Source organism: Manacus candei, unplaced genomic scaffold (assembly GCF_025592945.1).
Source record: "Manacus candei isolate 608988 ecotype Guabito, Panama unplaced genomic scaffold, ASM2559294v1 h1tg000022l, whole genome shotgun sequence".
NCBI lineage: Eukaryota > Metazoa > Chordata > Aves > Passeriformes > Pipridae > Manacus > Manacus candei.
Window position 1 is genome coordinate 296,582 of NW_026138070.1, and position 12,632 is coordinate 309,213.

General features: G+C 46.2%; 1 protein-coding gene across 7 annotated transcripts in view; it reads right to left on the reverse strand.

The window, feature by feature from the left end:
- Positions 1 to 12,632, reverse strand: part of CAMTA1 (calmodulin binding transcription activator 1) — a 223,696-nt gene that overhangs the window by 107,327 nt on the left and 103,737 nt on the right. The window lies entirely within an intron of this gene.

Sequence of the window (12,632 nt, forward strand, 5' to 3'; positions counted from 1 at the left end):
GGGTCTGGGGCTGCATTCGAATCTTTGCTCCAACCTATTTTTATTTTTTGACAAACACAACACCTATATCTCTTTTTCCATAGTTTATCTCCTGGGTATTTCAACTGAAAATGTTGTGTTTGTAAACTGAAAAATTGCTGCCAGATATTTTAGACAGCAAAATGCCAAAATACAGGTTGTTTCTTTTCTGCTTGTTTTGTTTGGTTTTGTTGTTTTGGTTTTTTTTTAAATAAGCTCTGCTTCTCTGATTAACTAAAATCAGCAAGGCCAAGGAATTCTTTCTTCAGGAAAAAAATCAAATTTCCAGTATGTTAAAACTTTTCAGTTGGAAACCAAGCCCAGCATAACCCAAACACACAAAACTGGTTTTAATTTCAAAGACGCCCAAGTGCAGAGGGGTGCAGTGCCTCTGGATGTGTGCACTTGGCGAGCACACAGAAGGCTATGGCAGATTCCCCTCCCCTGGATCACCACTTGCAAGGCTGGCCTGAATTAAACAGGATTTAAGGACTGCTGGCTGCTGTCACTGAGTTATTTTTAAAACTGAAATGACAAAGATTAGTAATACTTTCAAATGTTTCAAGGGTACATTCCACACACAGAAATGCAGAGAGGAAAAACAGAGCGGGGGAAAAAAGCCCTGCAGAAAATAATCCAAAGAAAAGCTTAACATTTAAATCCCTCCCCTCAGATGGGGAACAGCCGCTGCCTTTTGTGTGGATAATCCCTGACAGTGACTCCTGGCTCACAGCGCTGGGGGCTGCATGGAAAGGTCTGTAACCTTTGGTTCTGCTGACTCAGAGCTGGTCTCCCCTCTCAGGAAAGCAGCTTGGGAGGTGCAGCATCTCCCAGTCCAACCTGCTTCCCAGTGAGGGTGGAAAGCTGGTCTGGAGCAGCTGGAGTCGCCTTCACAGCCAATACAGACATCCATAGCACCTTGTGCAATATATATCAATATATTCCAGCATCCCCCAACTTGCTTCCCATCCTGACTTGCTGTGGAGTCGATTGAAACTTCTCTGATTAAAACAAAACCCAAGTGCCAGTGTTGGGCTCGGTGCAGCTTGTGGTGCACAGCAGGCAGGAGCACTGCCCTGCCTCTCCAGAGCTGCCTTGTGGTTAATTCTGGAGCTGTCAATAATGAATCACAAAAAAGCCTCCCACCTCCAAGAAAATAGTTGTCAACATTTCAGCAAACCCTTAAAAAATCCTAACAATTCACAGAATTCACAAAGCACTCAGAATACAGAAGGGACTTCTTAAATTTTTCTTTTCTTTTTTTTCCCCATGGTGACAGGACATGAGAATCTGACTCTGGATTGATGTGTAGAGGCTGGATGTTCTAACTTGGGCAGCTGGGATGAAGGAGACCCACACACTGAGCAAGCTCCTGACCTCAGAGAGATGACAGGGACTGTCCCCACCGGCACCGAGAGATCCACAGCGTCGGAGAAACACGCTGCAGGGGAGAAACAGACCCTGGGAGTGCACATGGAGTGTAGGCAAAATGAGTGATGGCAGCAATAAAACCTACATTAATTTTTGGATAAAAAGGCATATAAAACCCCTTTAGGATATAAATGGAAAGCAGGAAATCTGAGCGTCATTGTTTTGGAGGATTTTCAAGGTTAATGAGTTAAGCGCTGTGGATGACACAAAGTGTGCAGCCCCATGGTTCGGTACACGGGGGTTAAGGAGAGGAGGGTGTAGAGGTGATTTCCCTACACTTGGCTCTGTTGACCCCTGCCTTTGGCATGGGATGAATCCCTAGCCTAGGACAGCTCAGAGTCACCGAGCACCCGCTGGCAGGACACCACCCTGCACCTACTGAGGGGAGTGGAATTACTGCCCTGCCTGGCTGGAGCACACAGGTAACCAGGGCAGGAGTAATGCCTTTAGCTAAAGCTGTCTTTAAAATGAATTCTTGCTCAGAACAGGCAACAGGGGTTTCATTATCTGGGTTTTCTTTTATTTTTTTATTTATTCTTTAGTGGGGAGGTAAAAGCTGTGGAGGCCTGTGTGTCTGTGGAGATGTTAATGCCAGGCTGGGCGCTCAGCCAACGCATTAAGTGAAATCGAATTCCTGAAACCAGCTTTAATCAGCAGATTTTTAAGGTTAGAACAACTCTCTCCTCTGCAAGGCTTGCCAAGGTTAATTCTGTCCTGAGCAGGCTGAATTAATGGGCTGGACAGGGGAGAACACTTTTTTTTCATGATTCTCTTTTAAGTTTACAAAATCTCCAGGAGAAAAGGCATTTCTGAGCTGTCTGAGGAGAAATGCCACCACAGCAGCTCATCGACTGCTGTGTAGAGAACAGGGCCTAAGATGAGAGCCACCATCCCCTCCCGTGGGGCATCAGCCTGAGCCTGAAGGAGCCCGAGCAGCACCAGCTGAAGGACAGGGACACTGCCCTGCAGGGAGCACTCTGACCCACTGCCACACTGGGACGGGATGCCCACAGTGGTGTGGTCCTGTCACCTCTCTGGGAGCACGTCCTTGTCCCTGCAGATGCCCCAGTGTGTGCGGCCGAGGGTGCCCTGAACACAGACCATGTCCTGCTGCCATGGGGGGATCCCTGGAATGTGACACCCACCCCTGCCTGTGGGCACCTCCTGTGCAGCCCTCCCAGTGCTGCTGGAGAGCCCGGCCCTGGCAGCTCCACTGCAGCTCATACCTTTACAAGTCGAGGGGTAATTAAAGAGAAAAGGCCTTCTCTGGGCCCTGGGGAGAGTGTGCAATTACAGCTGCCCACCCTGCCATTTGTATGCAGTGCACATCTGGCATTACCAAACTTTTAAAAACTGGAGGCAGGGAGGGGGAATAAAAAAATCAAATTATTAGTGGATTTTTTTTATCCTGAGCTCCTTACAGTGATTGTGGTTTATTTAAAAATAATACAATAATGCTGAGGTGTTCTTCCTTAACAAGCACACGTTGGGAATGGAAATAGGAAAGCAGAAGAATCAAAAATTCAAGATAGGATTGGACAGGCTTTGAAATTCTTCTCCCCAGTGAGTTACACTAGTGGATATTTTAAAAAAAACCTAAAAACTGCCTAGATTTTGTTCAGATTTTCACACTGAATTCCCAATTCCCTTAATAAGAAGCTAAATCAATCTTTAGAGAACAAATCATGTAAGACCTGTGGCTGTAAATTATTAAAATATACTCGAGTAATTTTCTGGTGTAAGGCTTCAATGTCTAACACCCTGGCAAGCCTGCGGACATCGTAAGCAGGATCTGTGCAGGTTACTGGGGGAAAAGGACCATAGGACCATGCCCTCTGCTCCTTGGTGGTGTTGGGCAATATGTGCTCAGCCCAGCAGCTCATCGCCTCCTTCTTACACACCAGTGCTGCTGCCATTTCCCTCTGTAATTACACCAACCATTCCTGAGCCTCCTCACCAACTTCCATCAGTAAGTAGCACACTGCTGGCAGTGGCAGCACTGTGTCTGTAACCAGCACCCACAACATTCTCTGCTGATGCTCTGAGAGGGCACGGCCTGGCTGTAAAAGCAAGGCAGCTGAAAACTGGGAGCTGCCTCTTGGCCACTGAATTAGCAACCGTGGGGGAAACCCCTCAAATATTGCATGTCACCTCTCTTTTCAAACAGACCTGAAGCGAGTGCCTTCTGAGACTGGGTTATCTTGCAGCAGATGGTCCTTCCTTCAGGACGGGGATGCTAAAGCCACAGACAAGTTCCAAATCCACTTAAACGTCAGCTGAGGCTCGTCCCTGTCAGCTGCAGGGGCTGGGAGACAGCGGCGGCTCCCGCCCGCTCCGTTAATCAGGATTCACCCAGAAAAGCCAATGTGCTGCTATAAACCCTGACTCGATGCCAGCACCACGCACAGGGAGCCACGTGCCATCAATCCTCCTTGTCCTCCCCCAGCAGCGAGGTGCAGCCGGGGAGGGCCTGATGGGGGCTTGGCCCTGCGAGTGGAGGTGCAGGTTTGTGACAACTCTCGTTGTGCACAGCGAGCACAGCAGTGCTGAGCTGACTTGGATGCCACAGGAGACCTCCATGTTTCCCCATGAAGGTTGGCCCCAGTTCAGCTTTTCAAAACAGGGAGGTGTAACACTGCCTGAACCCTGGGGAATCCCCAAGGCCAGCAGGCTGCCCCCAGAGCTCTTGTTTTGACTTAAATAGTGTCATAACATAGGGAGGCATCCAAAATTTCCCGTCACTGCTGCAAATCTTCAATTAAAATGCTGCTAAACGTGTTTTCTCACTCCTCATCTTAACAAAACACAGATATTAGACAGGTTTGGATTTTCCTCTGACGTCTGTAAATAGTAACTTTGATTCAGCAAAGCGCAAAACCACGTGCTCAGATCTCAGCCTGGGCTAAGCTGCTCTGTTGGCAACGTTCGCCTTTTATCAACGTCAACAGAAATTAAGTGATTGCTTATGGTTTGCCAGGTCGGGTGAGGCGTCCCTGGTACTGACAGCAGATCCCCAAAACATTCTTAACATTCCTAGGTGGTTGCAAAACCCTGGAGAACCCGACTCTTCACTTTTTGGCTGCAGCATTGTGGCTCAGTGCTGTGCAGCCCCAGGCACAGCCTGCCGTGCAGGCACTCAGCCTGGTGCAGAGATTTTGGTTTTAATCCTATCAGCTCTTTGCCTGACATGTTTCAAACCCTCCACATGCCCTCAATGCCACCAGCAGCCATACCCAGATAACAATTCCTAGAATGAGCCAAGGGCTCTCATGTGATGGCTGAGCAAGGGAGGAGAGGTTATGCAGCCTGTGCATTGCAGGACCTTGTCACTTCTGGTGGCTTTAGTTAACAAATATTGTTCTGTTTACTTGAGACTTGTTAGAAAGCAATTTTTGAAATGTTCAATATTTAATGAAATATTTAAATGTTTAATGGGTTCTTTTTCAAACCCTGTTTTCCCTCTGTGGGGTTCTGAAGTCACTGCAAAGATTGCAAGGTTTTAACTGTTACAAATGAATCTCCTAATGACATTGGCTTAGCGACAGCAATTGGCGAACGAGGGGATTGATGCTTCCACGGCAGCAACACCCACAGTCAGCCCACTGCAGGATCATTGGTATGCAGCCCCACACCCCCCCGCAGTGCCTGCCTCTTCATAAATGCATATTTCTTTATTAATACGGGGATACTTTAATCTCAGTCTAATTTTACCTTTAGGGAAGCTCTATCCTGAGGCTGCCAGGAGCTCAGACCCTCCAGATGCAGCGGTGTGATTTGTATTCAAAGCAGCAGGTCTATCTGTCAACATGTTTGTCTCCCCTCTCTGCCAGCTCTTATTTATAATCCCATTCAGATTAATGAATGACAGTAGTTCTCATCACAAGAAATTTGATTAATCAATTTAAGTGCTTAATCACCCTGGCCTGGGTGAGAAGAGTACTGCAGGAATGCTGCCTGTATAGGGGCAAAGTTGTGAAATGCAGGAGGAAAACATCATCCCTTTCTCTCGGGAACAATTTGAGTCCAGAGTGTGCACCAGATCCTTGATGGGATTACGAGCTTTCCAAAAGCTCAGAGTTTCCTTAGGGCCAGCAGTCATGGCCAATTAGTCACAAAATATCCTTTTCAACCCACTTCCTAATCTGACACAAAAGGTTTCACACCACCTATCTCATTCCCTGCTACCCGTGTCGCTTGAACCCAAAGCCCATCGACCATAAAACCTCTCCTGGGATGATGACTGGGATAATCCAGCTGGGCATCCTGCAGCATCCCACTCCCCATTAGTCCTGCCCATCGCTTTCCTGTACCACAAAGACCCCCACAGCCTGGCTGTGTCACCAGCTTGAATACTCCAGAATAATCTCCAGGGTCTTCTGGAGACCTGGGAGGTATTTCAGGTGATGGGTAGGAGCAAGGTTGAGCAGAAATCACTGATTTTCAGGACAGAGGCCATGCAGTGTGGGTGCTGCTCTGAAGCTGCTCTTGTGGATGCTCTGAATGACAAAACAATTGTTAACACAGCTCAAGCAAACTCTGCTCAACCAGGTACACACGATACAGGGATTCTCACTGGGAAGAATTCCCACGTTCATCTCTACCAACTAACCTCAAAGGGACACAGAGGCAGGTGTCCCCTCTGGAGCTGGGTACAAACAGGGCAGCACGAGCTCTGTGGATGGATGGTCTAATGGCACCTGTAAATATGGAACAGTCTGCAAGGCTGCAAGGGATTACTGAGAGCAGATCTGGGTGACACAAGCTCCATACAAAAGCCAGACTCCCATACTCTCAGGTAAGGGAAGAGCATCCCAATGACCTTGATGTAAGTGGGCAATTGGTAAGAGGAAAAGTGGTACAAGAGGCTGCTCCAACTCCACAGGCTGGTGCTCTAAACCAACACTGCCCAGGTGGGTCTCTAGTGGAATGCAACCAACCTACAGGACAGGCATTACCTGGGTCCCTGTACACCATCGACCCCTGCAGCCCCCTCAGCCTGTGCCACCACTTCACTTCCCCTGTGCGAGGGCTTCCTGACTGTCACCACACAGTGAGAAGAACTGTGAGCTGGAAAACCATGGAACATATTACTGTCACACTGAAATATGACACAATACACAGAAGCATTTTATATTTATTCTCTTTCAGGAATGTTAGAAAGACAATATAATGAGAATGCTGCAAACAAGTCAAGTGTTTTCCTCCTAATCTGGCAATAAAAATACGTCAAAGAAATGCCTAAAATCCTAATAGAGAACAAAAAAATAATGGGCTGGGCTATGACAGGATTTAGCTGCAACTTTATTTGAAGGCTTTAATCATGTCTCCTACAACATCAATGAATAATCAGATACAAAGCTGTAGGGACCATTAAAGTCTGTGTTGGTTGTCTCAGCTGTTTGGGGTCTGAGACTGAATGGATCAGGCAGAGGCTAATGAAGATAGGTCGAGATTGAAATACGTTTATATCTGAGGAAGCTTTGCACAAAAAAAGGATTATTGAGCTGGTCTTAGTGGAGACTTGACTGAAGTAGCAAATACTGTGATAAGAACAGCACTGCATCTCCAGCCCAGCTGCCTCCATCGTGGCCATCAGAGGCAGGTTGGCTGTGCCCAAGTGGGAAACTTTGGCTTTTATCTGTCTGATTCTCTTTTTTGGGAAAAAAAAGAGCATCACAGCATAGGGGAACTAGACAAGATCTGACAGTGCCCTGGGGAAATGCAGGCTGAGACGGTATTTTTGGAGACACATGACAGAAACAAGCCACATGCGAAACGATCCGGGGGTGCAGGGCAGGGGCACGATCACACCAGGGACACAGGTCTGACGCGTTCACTGTCTGTCCAACTCGGGCAAATAAGGACAAGTTCTAACAAATGCAACTAATAAGAAATATAAAAACATCTAAGAGAACTTTCAGGAGCTATTAATTACACACGCAGTTTTATCCTGAATTAATTTTGTGCTGGACGAGAAGCCTTAGCTGGAATCTTTTTTTGGCATCCTCCCTTGGGCAAAATCAGCCCTGGAGCCACTGGCAGACATCTTACACTGCAAAGGGACATGCTCAGGTTCTGGGTCCTGTTCTTTTTACTCCTCTTGCTTATGGCTAAGAGTAGTAGGTGCTGCAGTCAGTGACTCAGTGACCAACACGTGTCCACCCCACCTGGTCACTTCATGCTCTTTGCAAAGGTGACAATTCCAGACTGAGCGGAGAGCGTGTGGCTGTGGTGTGGTTGTGCTACAGCCAGGGAACTTCCCGTGGAAGCTGATATTCCCTTCCCATTTCAGGAAGTCATTTAAAGTCTTCAGCAGCTCCTAAACTCTGAAAATTGAATCCAAGTGCATAGAAAACTCGGAAGGACCTGATCTTCAAACCTCCTTTGAGTGAATCCCTTTATTAAAAAGCATTTACACAACCTAAAACAAATTATTGTATATGCCAATACTAAATCTTCCCATTCCAATTTAAAATCCTTCAGTCTCACTATTGCTCACAAGCAATGGCAGGAGCTACAGTAAGTGGGCATTTAAGAATGTTTTTCTGGACAAGTTGTTGTAGAAATACTAAGTTTATATTGCTTACAACCAGCTTATAAATAGTTCATTCCTGTCCCAAAAAACCTAAACAGCAAAGTATTAATTTCTCAGTATTAGTGCACCAAAATTTACTGAAGTTCACCATCAGCAAACAGCCCAGTGTTTCTAATGTTCGATAAGCACCGAAAAGGTCGACGTTTTACTTGTATTAATCTTTTATCAGAGAAGGGAAAACTGATTTTCATGACAGATAGTGAACAGTGGAAGATGTTTGCTATAGAAAGAGATACAAGACCAGGGTACTCTCTGTATGCACAGTGGCAGAACCTCAGACCTCTTCCTTATGCCTACCTGAGGTGACATTATTGCTGGGATTTTGCCCTCTGAAGAGCCCTTCAGGGCTATTTAACAGTTATGACACTCGGACTGCTGAGGAAGGAAAACACAACTCTAAACACAAAAGGAAATGCCTTCTATACGCTCTGAGACATTCTGAAAGATAGAAGCAAAGACGGCAAGCTAAGAGCAAATTTTCTTCTCATTGTAAAATAATAGTGATTTCTATCACTGGCACTTGAAGTACAGCTGTCTAAAGAGGATCTGTCTGCACATTGCCAACAACAAGTTATTTGCATTCTTTCAGGAATGGGACTTCGAGGCGGTGGCATCTTGGATCTGGGGTCTGAACAGTTCCTCTCCTGGCTGCCTGGCTCCAGCATATCCTCCTCCAACTCTGCCCCGGCTGCAGAGTCCTGCCATGCCACAGCCTCTGGGGACTGCTCACAGGGCATTTACAAATCAAAGTCAAGTGGTTAGCTGGCAGGTTCAACAGTTTTGCTTCTAAAGTGCTTTCTGCATATTTTCTCAATAAAAGCAAGACAGCACTGATGAACTATTTGACAAAACAGAATGCTGAATCATTTTTAGTACATCACCTTTTCACATGCAGAAGGAATCTTCTGTCTTCCCCATCACAGCCAATTAGAGCATTCACATTTCTTAAAGGCTGACAGTGATTGGAAAAGACCATGAGACTCATAAAAGAGACTTCCAGGCTTTATGCCATTAGATCTGTTCTCTCCATCCCCCTGGTTTCCGGGTGTTTTACTGGCAATGGCAGAGAAGCATTTTGCTCAACCCAAACAATTTTTTCCTTGCCTGCGAGTACAAAGTGCTGTCAGCAGAAAAGACAGTTTTCCCTCAGAGCAGCAGCAGCACAACTGGTGTGTGGAACCATGGCTCTGAGCCCCCTCCCCTACTCCTGCGACCAACAGCATCCTGGAAATCCTCTGTCCTTCTGCAGAGATGGACACAGCTGGGCCAGGAAACAGAATTGTTGGACAACAGTGCTGAGCAAGAACTGAAATGTTACTTGAACATGAAACCACTGGCTATTTCAGTTTTTTTTCAAGAGTGAAATAGTGAAATGCCATCCCTTGAGAGCAGTCCCCTCTTACAAAGTCCAGACCCATCCACAGAAACTTCACTTTCCAAAACATTCACTGGCTGAATCCAGCTCAAAAGTAGATCAATGCTCTCACGGGTAAGTCACAGTGTCCAGAGGTTCAGAGTGTTGAACTGATCACAAGAAGATTCACAGTGACATGTGTGAATTTAAACAGTGTTTGTTTCATTTTTGTAAGCCCAGGTTCTTCAGTATTTGGGAGAAAGGGGCAGACAGACACTCACATGCTTGTTCACTGCCAAGAGAAGATGCTTGGCCGAGACTGACAGTGCACTGAGTCTTACTTAAGGTGGCTACAGCACAAAACTGAAAAGCAAGATTTTCTCAGTCCCTGAAATCAAGTTCAATATTCAAGGAAAAGCAAAAGAAAACAAAAAAATTCTGGGTTGCTTGCTTCTCAAACATCCCACTGACACCACAAAACTGTCATTAGAAATGAGTCCCATGGGCAGGCAGAAATCTGTTCCCTCAGCTGTACAATCCATCATTTATATCCAACACGTTGCCTGTAGGTTTACAAATCACAAGGAATTTACTGAGTGGCTTTCACAAGGAAAAGTGGACAATGAATCATCATCACACGAAAGCCACTCACGTTAACACACAACTTCATTTTCATGCCAAATTTCATAATTGATAACTGTAAAACAACCCCAAAAAACCAACAAAAAATCCCAATCTGAGCAGTCTTCAAAAATAACAATACAGTATTAAGGATGGACATAAATTCAATTATTCACCTATTCCTTCTTCTCTAATCCCACACTGAACCTGAAGGGGCAGGAACTCGGCCTCTCCACAGCCAAGGCTGCACTTTGCCCCAAAGAGCTTTTGAAAAGAACTGGTTTTACTTGCATTAAGTTCAGAGGTCAGAAGAGCAGGGACAGTCCCTCTGGAACTGCTGCCACCACTGTGCAGTGGCTGCGGCACCTTCTCAAACTTCTGATAAATCCTCCTCTGAAATGGCAATTAACACCTTTTGCAGGTCGCCCCACAAGATTAATTTTCCAAGCACAGATTAATGAAAACATGGGCAGAAGTGTTTAGAAAATATTTTCTCTATTAATCTCCAGCAGCAGCAGATTACCACTAGGGCAGCTAATGAAGACATTGGCTCGTTCAGGTGAGAGCAGACAGGGAGAAGGACGGGGCCACTGTCCCAGGCACCTGAGGGGACAGCTCTGTCACCACCCCGTCCCAGTACACTCCAAATTCCACAGAAAAATGACTCGGGTTGCCCCAAAATGCTGACTGGGTCCTGCCCACGTGCCAATGGGCAGCTCAGAGGAGGGAGCTGCCCCAGGAACTGCAGCCATCACAAACCCCCACAGTCAACAGGTCCTGAGCTCCCCAAGAGAAGCTCAGATAAACACATTTAAAAATCTCCAGTCCCTCCAAATCTACCAACAGCAGATGCTACTTCTGGTTGAAAGTTTACCCTTAGGACTGAGAGGCTCCTTTTCTTGAAAATTTTTCTCTACCATACACAAATCTCAAAGGGATATTTAACTGAACTAGATAAAGAGTTTGAAACCAACATAAAGAAGATGCTGCAGAGCAAATCTGCCACTGAAAGGCCCTCCATGGTCACTGCAGAACCCATGGCAGATGCCTCTGGAAAGCGGATTGAGTTCACCTACCTTACTGAAGCAGGATTTTTTGACTCCCAGAACCCCTATATTTTCCCAAATTAACAGGGCATGTTTCATGCTTCTTTCTCTAACAACAGTGTCTTCTGCAGTTCAAGCTAACAACAGTTTCTCTCCTCGTTATATTTTCCTTTACAGCATTAAATTCTATTTTAAATTGAAAACTGTTATTCTGCCCTCATTTTTCCAAGCTCATCGGTGGCAATGCTGCATTTTGATACAGTCTAGCTTACAGCCCGGTTTGGGTTTAAAAACAGCAAGCGTGTCCGTTTCTGTGCCCTGCCTTGGGGAAGGCAGCGTGCCTTTGCCTGGCTCGCTACAGAATCAATCAAACCTGCACTTAATGGAAGGACGGGAAGGCAGTGGGAGGAGAAGCCGAAACCACATCCCCTGTCCTTTGTGAGCAGCAGAGCTGCGCACTCCGTACCCTTCAAAGCTCCTTGCGGGCGGGTGGAAGCTCCGCTGAGGCGCTGCGGGTTCTTCCTCCCGGCAGCTCCCTCACCATCCTCTGCCCGCTCAGAGCCTTCAGACCCGCACTGAGGGCTCCTGTCAGCCAGCACTGACAGAAACAGGACGACAGCTGAACATAACATTAACAAAGGTGACCTTCAAACCTTTTCGGTGTTTAAATTCCGTGTGCACCCTTAAGAAATTAGCCATTACCTAGTCGAGACACCAACTCACCTCTCCCTTGCAGAGTAGGGGAGGCCCAATAAGTATAAAGTTTAATACTATCCTGTTTAATGATATTTTCACTTCAACTGAACTGTAAAATTAACCGAGAACTTACACTAAAAAAAGACTTTTATTTTATGCTGATCATTAACTAAGGAGGTTTCACACTTGAGATCTGTTATATTAAAGGGGACTAAAATTGCTTGTATCAATTACCTTATTCTAAGTGGACAGACTTCTCATGAAGTATTAAAACTGTTTTGTGACTATAGAGGAGAGAAGAGCCAAATCCTGGGTGGGAAGGAATCTGCCTGTGCTGAATGGTGCAGACTCACCTGCCCCTGTGCCACGGGAGCCACCACAGGCTCGGGGTCTGGCACAGTCCCACATGACCCTGGGTGGACCACGGGCCTTATTTTCTGCCCCTGAAACAATCTTCTTCAGGTTGTACTGCTTAAAACAAACCAAGGTACACTCAGCTGGAGCTCCATGACTTTGCTGTTTGCTTTGTCAGTTAATACATCTACAATGAGCGTAGCTCAAAAGCTAATAAACTAATGAGCTCAGAGGAACCACCCTCAGCATCAGCCAGACACTGAACAAGCAGACACGGAGACACAGAACTAAGTAAAAAACTGGTTAAGCAGAAAAGTACCAAGAGCACCAGCAACTGGGAAGATGCAAAGCCCACAGTGCAGAGTGGGGTCTGTACCCGACCTGGCTGCACTAGCAAGGGAGAGTAGAACAAAGCCTCTAAAAACTCACGCGTTTCTCTAACGCTGTGGAGTCTCTGATACAGTTCAGTGCCACTACAGGTATGCAATTAATTACAGACCAGCTGTAACGCACTTTG